Here is a 14,756-nt window from a genome sequence, read left to right on the forward strand (position 1 = left end):
GGGGGAGTGTCTAATAAATTGCGAACAGACGGGCTTACCTGACAAACGCTCGAGGTGTGCACTCTGCAAAGCGGGCACGTCCAAAGAAAAATGGCAATATTGCCAAGTAATCACGCAAAACACACGAGAGTTCAGCTTAGCATAAAAACGGGTCACTGTGAGCAAGAAGGGAGAAGGAAAAACGTAGTCAAGACAAAAACGACGCTCCTGACGACTGAGAAGAAAAAGATCAAGAAGTAGAAGAGGAAGAAGAGAACGATACATGAGAAGACGAGGTGTGTGCGGTTTTGAGTAAAGCAAACAGACAGGAAAAAAACTCTGATTACAATTACCACCTGTCGAGAGATTCGAACACGGTCAGGAAGACTTCTCTGGCTCTATTAGCATGGAATAGGCAGCTCGGCTAACATTATCCAAATCGACAAATACGGTTGAAATTTACATTAACATAAAGCATAAATGTCATTGCAGACGACTGAGAGTTGTCTTATTATTTTTACATCATGTTTTACGCATGTGCACTTAAGTGGCCAACTTATTTCTTTAAAACGTAAAGTGCTTGACAATAAGAACCGTAGTCTTAAAGGGGTATATATATATATATATATATATATATATATATATATATATATATATATATATATATATATATGTATATATATGTATATGTATATATATATGTATATATATATATATATATATGTGTATATATATGTGTATATATATATGTATAAATATGTATATATGTATATATATGTATATATGTATATAATGTATATATATAATGTATATATATAATGTATATATATATATAATGTATATATATATAATGTATATATATATAATGTATATATATACATATATATATACATTATATATCTATTAATATATTTATATAAAAGTGAACGTGACTGCGTGTGTGTGGCTGAGTATGTTTTCCTACGCAATAACTCTGTCAACTTTCAGTGTATAGACTCGAAATTTGGTATAAGGGTACTGCGATTTGGGAAAGTCTTTGTAATCCGTTGTCGGCCAGAAATTTGGCTGTTAAGGGGTCAAAGTTCAACGAGTTGAACTTTGAGAACTCTACTAAAGTCCTCCTCCAATTGTGGGGCTAAACACTTTAAATTTTAGATATAGGGTTCTTAGACATGGATCTAACTTAATAACTTGATTTCAGCCCAAAACAATAAATGTTAAGGGGTCATAATTGGGGTCAAATTTAAAAAAAAACTAGCTTTGTTTTTGTTCAACATACACACCCAAACACACGGCCAACGCCGGGTTATATGCTAGTATGTATATATTTACAAAATTATGATTGCGTGATTATGAGGCAAACTCACAGCGAACAATTACATCGAGTAAGAAAAGCAACAAGCGATCTGCATATGTTACTCCAGACAGGCAAAGCATCATTGAAAATATGCGTGTGATAATTCGACATTATGTTGAATTACTATATTCTTACTCATATCGATAGCATTATTGACCTTCTTGTACCAGACGAAACCGCAGGCCATGGGATACAGCGAAATAATTTAATGATTCTCTTGTGTTAAACTATCCTACATTTTCCACATTTTCTGGCGTATCTCTGTGTGAACAAATTTAATTATCCATATACCTACACCTTTTCAATAAGATTTACGCTATAACAAGTACTCACGCACACATGAACAGATACGTTTGAATATACGCATAGCAGTGATACAATCTAATTGCGAAAATATCACCAACGGCGGATTTTATTATACTAAATTATATACATAATCTGAATCTTAAATGTATTCTGTAAACGAACCCACATGAATTCGTGATTTATTGATTAACTTTGTAAAGACGGTGTATAATTAATACAAGTTTTTCATTTGCCCAAAAATGCCCATGCAAATACCAAAAACTGTATTTGTTTTAAGCAACTCCTAGTGACCAATTAGTAATTAATAGTGCGGTAAGTGACTGCAGCACGTAAGAGGGTACTTATACTTGATTTTTTTTTTAATCTAAGTTTACCGTCTTTTACTTGTTTGTTTCAAGAAAACAGTTTTCGCAGTTTTATATACAATCCCTTGATAATATAATATTCTTATCTATGTATATATTTTATCATATATCACGAGAGCATATATGATGTAAACACAGTTAAAGTATGAACTAGTTTGACATTTGTTAGCTTTCTTTTATAAGGATACAATAGCAAATATGATGATATTAATGTAAAATTATAAACTGGCATAATTAGAGAAACAGGTTGGCAGCTAATATTATATGATTAGGTAATATGGCATTATATATACATTTTATTGTGGTGCTGTTTAAGACGAGTAGAAACGATAGTTTTAGAGAACTATTCCGACAATAATTTTATATCATTTTTAATGAAGCATCTGCTTTCATTAAAGATGAGATTTTACTTAAGTCCGAAGAAACATACGAACACCTATACATGTTTTTATGAACCTCAACACTATTTTTCATAATTTAAATAAATATAGAGTAACATGCAAAATTTAAGGTTACACTCACTTCTTAGAAAAATAGGGGTTTAAAGTTAAATACTTACTCAAACCCATTGAAATAGTTTTGTGTAAGGGGTTAAATGGAAACAAAAAAAACGCAGGAATAGAATAACAAAACATATTGCCAAGAAAAAAGTAAGAGTTTGTTGTCTACCGGATATTAATTCCTACCATACGAATTTGCAATCCAGTATCAATGTTTAACGATCCGTTTATTAAAAGGTAACATATGTAGACCCCCACAAGACACTCATCCGTAAAAGTATCTCAATATTTCAATCCGTTCATAATAATCCATCAAATAGAGAGTGATATTGTCCCAGGCGAAGTCAATTATGGACTGTCTATTTTTCAGAGACACCGAGTTAAACATTTTTGCAGTTCTTTTATAATGTGGAAACACTGTGTGTGTACTGTTAATCTATTGCAAGAAATATACTCGAATTATATTCAGTGGCATTAAATAATGATCCGCTACTAATAAAAATATAGCTGCTACTTGTATTTGTTGCGGATCAGCTGTTATTTTCGTATTCGATATGAACCTATCCCACTATCGCACAGCCACTTATGAATGGGTCGGTTAGAGATGGCGTGATCAGTTCAGATTAAGCGATAAACTATCATGCATATTTTCGTATCTTGTTTCAAATCTGTGTTCGCATAACTTCTGCCGATATTAGTCAACACATGCGAAGGCTGATTTTCTTGGACTAAATGTTTACACGTTTTGGGGGAAATGGTGAGTTCTTGGAATAGAATCAATTATTGAGATGAGTATTATTTATTAACATATTTATAGTGGAAAATCATCCTCATCTTTCTTAAATGCTGTTTCACAATGTTTCAGCCAACTATTCCTCCAGTTTCCGTTAGGTTGTAACTGCGATGGGAAATGAACTCTGAATGTTCTAACTGCATTCCCAGCAATTACTGCCGTCCGTAGTTATTGTCGTCTCACAACGTTTGGAATAGTTGGCCGAAACGTTCTGAAACAAACACTAAGACAGATGAGGATAATTAATAAATAAGACTCATCTGAATAATGATTTCCAATTAAAATAATATATATAGTAGAAAATTGTTTTTTGTTTTAATTATTATTTATACCTTGAATAAGTGTGCATGCGGAGTACTTGTAATTTTAATTTTTCCAATTTGCTACAAATGTATATATATATATATACATATATATATATATATATATATATATATATATATATATATATATATATGGCCATCCACATACAATACTGTTGCGTTGTAGCACAGCTCATCAGTGTGGCTAAACATACAGGTTTTTTTCCAGCCGTGGATCGAACCTACAACCATCGTGTTGACAGTCGGCAGCTCTAACCACTAGAACAAGAATCAGTGTCCATAAATATTCTCCTCAAATGCCTATTAAATTAGCATTTACCCGTCGCAAAGTGCTCAAACTGTCAGTTTGTTTAAAAACAAATAGTGGGCATCGTTTATTCGCTTAAAAAACGCGTCGGGTAAAAATATATTTACAAAGTACTGAACCCAAAGAGGGGAGCTAATTAGTCATTCACATACAGTACTGCACCGTTGTATCACAGCTCATCAGTGCCGCTAGATATACACCTTTTCCCAGCCGTGGATCGAACCTACAACTATCGTGTTGACAGTCGGCCGCTCTATGGTGAGTTGTGATACAACGAAATAGCACTGTATGGTTTTGGTTGAGCAATTTTAAATATATTTGCACCCGACGGTTTATGTCTGGCCGCACTGATGACTTATGATACAACGAAACAGTACTGTCTATGGATGACTATATACATATATACTCTTTTTGTCATTTGCCAAAAATTAAAATTACAAGTATTCCACATGCACACTTTTTCAAGGTTTAAATAAAATAATAGCAATATATATCTATCTATATCCATGTTTGTGTGTGTGAATGTAATATGTAACCATAATAACAGCATTGTATTAAGTAAAACTAAAACAAATCAAAAAGGAAAAAAATAAGAAAATATTGTGTAATACCTTAAAGTGTTAAAAGTTATTGTGTGCCAAAAAAATAAATTTTAATAGATTCCACCCTAAGAAGATAATCATGTAAAAAAACTCTTTAAATAAATGAGATTTTTTTAGCTGTTGTAGTTTTCTACAAGTTAAAACATTTTCAGATCACCATGAAACAAAATACACGTCTTGCTAAATTACTACATATTAATACGTTTTTTTAGTCTTCGCCCGTGCAAACAATCGTAATCGGAAAAAGAAAACATTCTAATTTTAGAAGATGTGTACGTTTTCTAAATAATAAAGATGGTTAGTTAGTCTTTCTTAGAAAACAAGGACTTGTTTACCCATGTAAATCTTTAACGACCCGTCTTGCTCATTTTGGTCATAGTTTTGTTTCTATAAAAGAGATCGGTTCCGATCGTTTTTATTACAGATATTAAACTTAGTATTATCCTCGGAGATAGTTTTTCCTAAATTACTTCCGAGTTGTGCTCGTATTTTTATTCATGTCATATTCAACCGGTGTAACCAGTTCCTACCTGCGTTGCATTACAAAACTTTAATACTAAGTTTTCGATGTACAACGATTGATTCATTTTCCTGATTAAACCGTATGGGTAGTAACCCTCACACAAATTCAAATCAATCTGATTTCTCCGTAATTATATGCGGAGGTCCAACTACACCCGACAAACAAAAGTCAAACGGATGTTAAAATAAAAATGGATGCTAACTAACAGAGCTCTGCATATTTTCGATGGAATCCACTTTCAAATTTTTGTATCTACATTGGAAATGTTTTTCGATGAGTCGCTCACAATTAACGCAAATCTTGTGCGTCTTTTTTGTGGTTTTTGTTTAGGGTAAATTTATTTTTTTATGTCTTTGAGTAGGCATTTTTTATGTTATGATACTTGATGATTTGTCGTTTCTATATTTCATATTTTTTCTGTGTCTTTGTTGATAGGTCGTTCTTAAATACATCCTGTATTTTTAGTTATCACAGATGTAAACGGCTTAAAGTCACATGGGAACTTTGTAAAGATTGGAGATTGACAGACTGTCGGTTATATCTTCAGACATTAATAATTAATTTGCCTTTTTCTGCCATTTTTTTATAATCGGTAATCGTCTCTGCTTTTATAGGCCTTAGAGCTTACTGTTCAGAATATAAATAGATAATTTTCGATTTTTGGTCCATAATTAATGTTCTCTTTATATGTTAAATGCTTTCACCTTTCGTTTAAGGATCCGCACCTTACCAGATATAAACTGCAATGAATCCGCTATAATGATTGCGTCTTTTTCAGTAAACATAGTGTCGTTTTGTCTTTCAAGTTGTCACGTGATTGTTTTGTGTAACTTTTTAAATGGTAAATATCAAAACATTTTTACTTATCTCAATTTGAATTCTGATTCCGATCAATTGAGGTAAAGTCTCGCTCAGCCCATAATCTCTTGAATCAAAAGGCATTGTGCATGTTAAAACGTAGAAGATTGCTCAATAGGTAGCTATTCTGTAAAATCCGTGATGCTAAAGGGTTTTTGGTGGGTAGCAGTTCTGAATAAGACTCGTAGTTTTTACATTTTCAGGTTCACAGAAAGTATCGTTCTTACGTGGACATGAGAATGATTTGTGCGAGAATGCTAATATAACTTATTATTTTATAGAACTATCGTGTTTGTATTTACTTGAAGAACATGGCTAAATCTGATTGGTCAGTTCCTATTGCTTGTATCTACGTGTAAGTTTCCAAATCGTTTTAATCAGAACCTCACACATATAAAACGTTGACAGTTTTTTGTTCACAATAGGGTTTCGTTATCTACAAGTTCTCATTAGAAATTAACCTGCATACCTTTTACGGTATTTGTTGTATATTGAAGTTTAGAGAATGTAGGGGTATTCATTATTTTAATGTCTTAAAGTTTAATACGTAAGTATCCTTTGAATTTTTTCTTGGAAAAATATTTCCGTAGCATATTTCTGTAAACATTCTCAATTTCCACTGTTCTTAAAACGCACACGTTTTTTTACTATCGATTAAATTCCAGCTATGAGGACATTTGTGTCCGATCTCATTACATGTCTCAAACAATCATCAAGTTTTAAACACGTTCGTTCGTAGTATATGCACGTATATTCAATAGCTGGTTACGTAATTTTAAATTAAATTTAACTACTGGTTTATTATCGCAAATTCTTGCAACATAGTGGTCGTTACATAATTTTATTATTCATTTCTTAAACGGCGAATGATATTAAGAATGAGTAATATACGTTGCACATGACATATTTTTTTAATACAGAATATTTAGTAAAACTCAAAATATTCAATGCCGAAATGTGTATTCCGTTTAAAGCGTAAATCGCTAAGTGATGGTAATTTTTGTATTGCCCGATGCCAATTGGTATTTTCTCAAATAGTCACATCAGTTCTCAATATCTCATTGATAAATGATAAAAAAAGCAGGAACACCTCGTTTACAGTTATTTGAAGTTTGCGGGACAATTGGTCATTTCTCTCAGAGCGGGTATAAAATATTGCTATCTGTTAACATCAACAGGATCAGTTTAAGCAATATGATAGTTCTCTAATGATTATACACATTATTGATGTGATCGGCGCCAAGCAGCAAATAATTTGCGGAACAGAAATTAGAATACGATACAGTTGATTTAAAGACAAAAGTAAGTCTACAATAACATAAATAGATTATATTTATATCCAAAACTTTTTTTACAGCAAGTATGTCGCAGCGATTAAGCATTAACACACGTTTTTAAAAAAAATTATTTAAGGTGATCTATATAATGGAACAGGAGAAATTAATTGAAGTATATTGTATTGAGTTAAATTATCACTGATATGAGTAAAACACTCTCTGTTCCTCAAAATATCGCCCAGTTTTCTTAGACGTTTAGCAGAAACGCACATAAAACTTGGAAAAACAGTAGTAGAAAGAGTATTTATACTAATAATATCCCTCTCTCTCTCAACCTCCTCTCTCTTCCTTTGTATCTCTCTATGTATGTATGTATATATATATATATATATATATATATATATATATATATATATATATATATATATATAAAAGAAAAAAGTGCTCGTTGTAATTTAGATATATAATAAGCTCGATAGGTAAATATCCAAGAGCTAATTTAATATTTAGTAATGTGATTGATAATTTAAAAATCAAATTATAATTAAATAAAAAATCCGTTTCATAAGAAGGAACAGCAACGAAATCAATTATTTGTACGATCGTTTCGGAAAACGGTGTTTTATTGTGGTAGACATCAAGTTACGGACAATAATTATTATATATAGTATTTTAAATAAACAAGGTTTCCTCGTCAGCAAATATTGTTAAGGGTTTTTATTAAAGGTAAAGGGCTTTTATTTAATGTAAAAGACACCATAAATAAACCTAGCATTAAAGTAAGGCAGATGTATCTGGAAAAAATTAAAATAAAGTATGGATTTAAACTTTATAAGAAAATTGATATGGGTTAGAGATAGAAATAAATAGAGTAAAATATAAATTTGGTTAAAGTACTACATTATACATGCATACATACACAAATATATACATGCATATATATGAAAAATAGACACATATATACATATACATATACATAGATATACAGATATATGTATACATAAATATATATATATATAAATATAGGTACAAATATTTACCTTTTAATTTTTCGCCTTTTGAAATCAGGAATTATGGTTAAAGTACTCATTAGATGTTTGCTATGGCTTATGAAGTGATACATTTTAAGAAGAACGCCGTGCAATAATTTATTTCCGTTAGCATACTTTTGATTTAAAGACGCCACGGTTTATAATTCGAAAGAGATTATAGGTTAATGTTATTTGTATAATTGAATCATGCAAGGGGATAATTAGTCATATTTTCTTTAATTATAGGATGTAAGGGGGGATAATTAGTCTAACTTTATTTATTAAAAAAATTGTAATCTATTTTTAATAATAAGTAATTTTTTATGATTTAAGGTGGTTTATATTTATTAAAATTAAACCAACGTTTATGACTGCATGTGAAGATTAGTTCCTGTCTTGAATTTAATAGGGTGGTTTCATTTTTTATATCTTCATATTTACAAAATTTTTAGGGTCTCTTTTGTACATAGTGCACAGAATTTATCTCCTGGTAAATATGGTTTGCAAGATTCAATTACTCGCCATTTCAAGTTGAAAGAAATATTGCTATTTTTGAGTTGCCAAATATAGTTGGAAAGAGTAGTTTGGTTTGACAGAGAGTTATTTTTAAAATAATATTTGTGCGTTGAAATTCTCTATTTTATTAGGCCAGATGTGGAACCAAAATATATTGCCTCTTGCTTATTGTGATTATTTTCCGTTAGGTCTGGTGCTGGATTATTATATGGTGGGTTGGTTTGTAATTAATCGGTAGATTGGTTTAAGTTCGTGTCATTATTAATCTGGTAGTTGAGTTATGGCTGTTAATAGATTCATGTAGATTTGGGTTTTTTGATACTGTGCAGCTATAGATTACATTTTTAATTTTACATGAGCCTTGTAGGGGTTTTTATATTTTTTCTACAGTTACAGTATGACATATTTTGTATAGCTGTATTTTGTAGCTTATTAGGCATAGTAGAGTAAGAGCCATTAATTGTCTTCTTATTGAAAATTTTATTATATCTATGGGGGGTTTTAAAGTTTTTATCTAATATTTTTAAAAATTCTCCGGCTATGTTTGTCTCTAGGTTTTTGGAATAATGAGGGTTGAACCATAGGGTCTCCTTATGTCTATTCTTACGTTTACGGGTTTTGGTTTGTTGTTTATTTGTATTATTATCTGATATTTGTGGTTTGGGTTTATCTTTTTTGTCTCTTGGTCATTTTTCTTAACTCATATACGGGAAGGTATTGCCATATTATATATTATTACGCTCTAAATAGGTTTATTTTCAATGCAGTTTATGCTTCTATCATTGTTATTTATGAATTTAATTTGCGAATTGTATCCAGAGTTTTTAAGGGCTTCATTGTAATAGTTTTCTTTTTTGATGAATATAGATTTAGTAGAAGACCGTCTAGAAATTCTTAAAGCGATATCGGGAACTATTGATTTTAATATTGATTTAGGGTCGTTTGATTCATTGTGGACATATAGTAGAGATTGATTAGGTTTATGATAGGGTCCAAAGGTAGAATTCTAAAAATTTAAGGTTATGTCTAAGAAATGAACATTTTCTTTTATTAGGGTCGATTTTTGTACTAAGTCCATAATTTTTAAATAATTTATGTAGATTTTTAATTGCTTTTTCGTAATTATTATTTGTAGAGTTAGTTACGAATAGTGCATCATCTCTGTATAGTCCTCCTTCAAGTTTGTGGAGTATACAATGTATTTCATTTAAAAGGAAAGTTCCAACTAGATCAGTGATATATAGACATCGTCCTTTGGGATAATCCAGAGTAATTGAGCCAACTAGCTAAAAGTGGTCCATTTAGAGTCGATCAATACGACAGCATGTAAATAACGATTTAATTATTGCAAAATGTTATATTAATCCTCTTTACGTCGTTAATATATATATATATATATATATATATATATATATATTGTACTTTAACCAATAGCGAAGAGAATGAAGCGAAATAACGACAAAATAGTATTCTTAAAAAGCCCAACATTGTATATAGAATAGATAACAGAAAGAAAACACAGCTAACATTGAACTCCATTAATGATAAATATCAAGTAGCCAAAAAAAAAAGAAACTCAAAGATCTATGAACATAGAGGCCAATAGAAGTAGCTACAAAATTAGGCATTTAATTTAGAACGAACGGTCTATCAAATAGAAAGGCGTTTGTTATTTAAAAGGTCATGAGGTAACTTTTACAATATCTAATAGAACAGACTTATAAACCCTGCTTTAAATAAAACAAGTTTGGTCAGTAAAGGAATAAAAATAGAAAGTTTCAACAATATAAAATGTGAAAATCCCCCTCTACTCGTGGGGTAACACACAATCGGTTCTGAATTATTTTAATAATATAACCGCACTACACAGATGCAAATTCACACAACTATTTGTCGGCGTTTAATTGGGTAGTTCCATGGTTTCTGTCGTTTCCAGTTTTCCCTTTCTTATAACAAGTCGTGTGCACTTTTCAATTCCAAATTCTATTTGAAGTTCCTGACTGAAAATCCTGGCAGTGGTAATTAGTGTATCTAGCTCATTTTTCCCTTTGCAAAAAGTTGAAACTCGTCCATGTATATCAGGTTGTTTATTTTTTTCTGTGTTAGAGAATTGTATCCGGTTTGGCCCTTTCTCAGAATACTTTTACAAGGGCACCATGGCCCTGAAGAACAGCAACGGTGATGGTGAGTTTCCTCGGAATATGCTCATTGTATGCTAATTTCTGTTATGTGTTGCCAATTCCAATCTTAATCATGTTTTATTCAATCTTCACCCCAAAAACAGGCAAGAGCCACTTTGAAGTAGGGGGCTACTACCGGCAACAATTTGCGGGGGCATTATGAATATGAGTAGGAATATATTTGTTCATATTACACTTGGACTTCTGCATATAAGTACAGTTTCGAATGCAGTGTCCCGGAAAGGAGTCCAAAGACTTGCAGTTATGTGGAGGAAGCTATTGGAGTAAAAGGATTTCTTACACCTAGGGATCTCTACTGTAATGGGGTGCGACTTAGTTGCTTGTCGGATTTGTCGGGGATAGTCGCGTTGAGGCGGTGCAAGTGCTTGCACTTCGTCAAACCAGCCACCATTAAAGTGTTTGTAGAACAGGAAGAGGGATTCAGCATCTCGTCGATGGGGCAGATGTTGAAGCTTAGATGACAGTTCAGGATCTATCAGGTTGCCGATGCTCTTTTGAACCCTGTCAAGGAGTGAGAGACAAGCAGCAGATACACCAGCCCAATTGTAATAGCAATACTCCATACATGGGCGAATGGTGGCCTTATAGAGGTACAGTATACTTTAAGACGTAAGTAATTTTCTGGCACGGTAAACAGAGCCCAGCTCCATTGCAGCAGCCTTGGCAATGCTCTCAATGTATATATTCCAGTTCATGTTCCCTGTAAACGTAAGGCTGAATAGTTTAAAGGAAGCACTTTCAGACAGTGTATTCTTAGCCATTCCTATTTGTGGTAGAAAAAGGTTTCCTGTAGTTAGTGTAGGAAACAAGTTTAGGCTTGACAGCATTGAATGTGACCCTCGATGTTTGTCATCATTGCACTACAGATTGAAGGTTATCCTTTGCTGATTTTGCCATTACCTTAGATATGTGTTCATTTGCCTTCCTCTCATGCCTGGTATAGAGGGTGGTGCCATGTGAAATTTCATTATCGTCATTATTATTATTATTATTATTATTATTATTATTATTTTATTGAAAAATATAATCTAATGTCGATATGATGTGAAATTTCTATTTAAAATTCTAACATTACGATGTTTAACTTTAGGGAATCAGACTTTGAAAGAAGCATGCACAATTTTTCCCACATAATATAAATACGTTGATGTATGTCAAAGGATAAAACAGTATCAACTGACACAATTACCTACGCGTATTATTATGAGCTTTTGTTCCTAATTTTTTCTTCATAAAATAATATATGTATCTTATTAGACTGCATTGCTCTCAATATTTTTAAGATGCATACAAGGTACGATCCAATGGTTATGTGTCCCATTTTTATTCAAGCCAAATGGATTTAAATTAATTAGAAATTACATTGTTGTGCTGACCGAATGTACGTATTCACTACCTGAACGTTGAATATAAGTCTTGCAGATATTTACACTCTAAGGAAACAACTCCTACATGAACGTGCACGAGGAGCAAAGTTTCAACATTTAATCCCTCTTTGCAGAAAAATGTGCTTGTTTAAAAGCACCGACGCGTTTTAAAACGCCAATGACGTTTATGTAAGCAAATGCCTTGTTATAGATTTTATAGTTCGCGACACATATGGGAATGGCATCTCGCTAGAGACATTTACGACCCACACATCGATCGTTGCTTTAAAGTGCGTTAGGAATGCTGGTGATTATGTAAAATCTAAATACTGAAGCAGAAGAGTTTACGCGTCTTCTAAATTCTAAACGTGTTCATTTTGAGTGTGTGCGTCGAGCAGTGTCGGGCATAAAAGAGAGTGATCAAAGTTAGCGCCCGTATTTTTTATGAACAATGCTGTCATATAGCCAAGCGGAAATACGACGCGCATATGCAAATAAGGGGAATTACAGGCTGTATAAAAACACCCCGAGTCGAGAAGTAGGGAAGTGTGTCAGAATCTTGTATGGCCTGTATTAAGAATTCAGGTGAAAAGTCATCTCCCACTCAGTACAGACCAATAATCATGAGTAAGTTGTTGGAATCCATATAAAATAAAGAAGTAGTCAACCACCTCAGAAGAAACAACCTTTTTGTGACATGCAACATGATTTCCGGTCCGCAAGATCAACAGCAGATGTGATAACGGTTATATCTAATAGGATCAGTCACTCGCTTGACAAAGGCTTCCTTCCCAGGGCAATTGCTCTTGCCATATCGAAGGCCGTCGATAAGATATGGCATAAGGGCCTACTTCACAAGATTTTCAGCTACGGTATAACTGGAAATGTTTTCTCGATTATTAAACCATTTCTCTCCGATAGGTTCATAAGGGTAGTGGTTGATGGGCAGAAATAAAAGGCGCTGAGTATTAATGCTCGAGTCCCTCAGGGGTTCATCCTGTGACCATCCTGGGACCAACTCTCTTCCTAATCTACATCAATGATCTCCCAAAACACATACTTAAATAATTACTTGACATCTATGCTGATGACACGACCAGCTATTGCGATACATCAAAGGCTGTAAATGACAATTTTTTTCTCTGTTTCTCTCTCCTCTGATATTGAGCGCGTGGTACCATGGGGAAAGAGGTGGCTGGTTACTTTAAATGCATCCAAAATCAAGCTTCTATATTTACATCATCAACGCTCTGATCCGCATCAATTAAAATGGATGGCTCTCGGCTTTGGGAGGCTCCATGTTTTGTCAAGCTTCTGGGTTTGATCTTTACTCCGGATCTGAAATGGAACACGTACATCAGGTCTCTTCCCATGGACGCTGGGAAAATGATGGGACCCTTCCACCGCTCAAGAAGATATCTCACTTCTGATGCAAATCTCTATATGTATAAAAGCCAAGTACATCCAAGGATGGAGTACATCTGATACATCTGGCCTGGAGGTGCTAAATGACCCTATCCCGCCTTGGCAGTGTACAAACATATTCCCTGGCTTAGTGGGGGATGTTCTTTTCTTTTCCCTGCAGCCTCTCTCTCACGGAAGAGACGTCGCGAACCTGTTTTTATTTTATCGTTATTTCCATAGCAAGTGGTCGTCTGAGCTCCAATCTCTCGTCCCCCTCTCGCCAATCTTTGACGAGAAACACCTGTCTGGCTGAAACGAGGGTCAATCATTTTCCTCACTATTTATATGTGCCTAAATCCAAACGTAGATTCCATGAGCAAAACTTATTTCTCAGAAGTGCACGACTGTGGAACTCTCTTCCGTTTGACGGTTTCCCACCTGACTACAACTTGGATGTCTTCAAGTCCAACATAAACAAATTCCTGATAAACCGCCCACTTATGTAAGATTATCAATTCTCTAATACAAATGATTACTACGATACTATCTAATTGATTACTGTACACGCAATAATCCTTACACCCGAGTTGCTTCCTGGCCTTGATAAGTGGTGACCTCCATGTAAAAAAAAACTACTGCATTATTTTTAAATCGAGTGTTAAGCGTTGTTACAAAATAATAATGCGGACTGTTGTAATAACAAAATAAAATTGAACCTAATTATAGATGCCAATAATTTCAATAAGACACCACAATATCCAAGAAAAATAAGCAATAAAATAATATCAGAGATATTAAAGTGAGTTCAGCGTTTGCAAATAACAGGAATCGTCAAATATTAGCGACCAGGCGGATCATGACAACTATCTTTGGTTTGATAATTATAAAATCAAAAGAATGATCAGTTTCTGAGTTACAATCTAACATAACACAGTCAGGATTATCAAGATATAAATTGTTCGCTAAATCACGAGCAAAGCCCTATTATTTGTAGATAAAATCACCGCAAATTCATTAAAAGAGAGTAAATGGGAAAGCCCAACTATT

This window comes from Euprymna scolopes, chromosome 27 (assembly GCF_053919585.1).
Source record: "Euprymna scolopes isolate OS-2025 chromosome 27, ASM5391958v1, whole genome shotgun sequence".
Lineage (NCBI taxonomy): Eukaryota > Metazoa > Mollusca > Cephalopoda > Sepiida > Sepiolidae > Euprymna > Euprymna scolopes.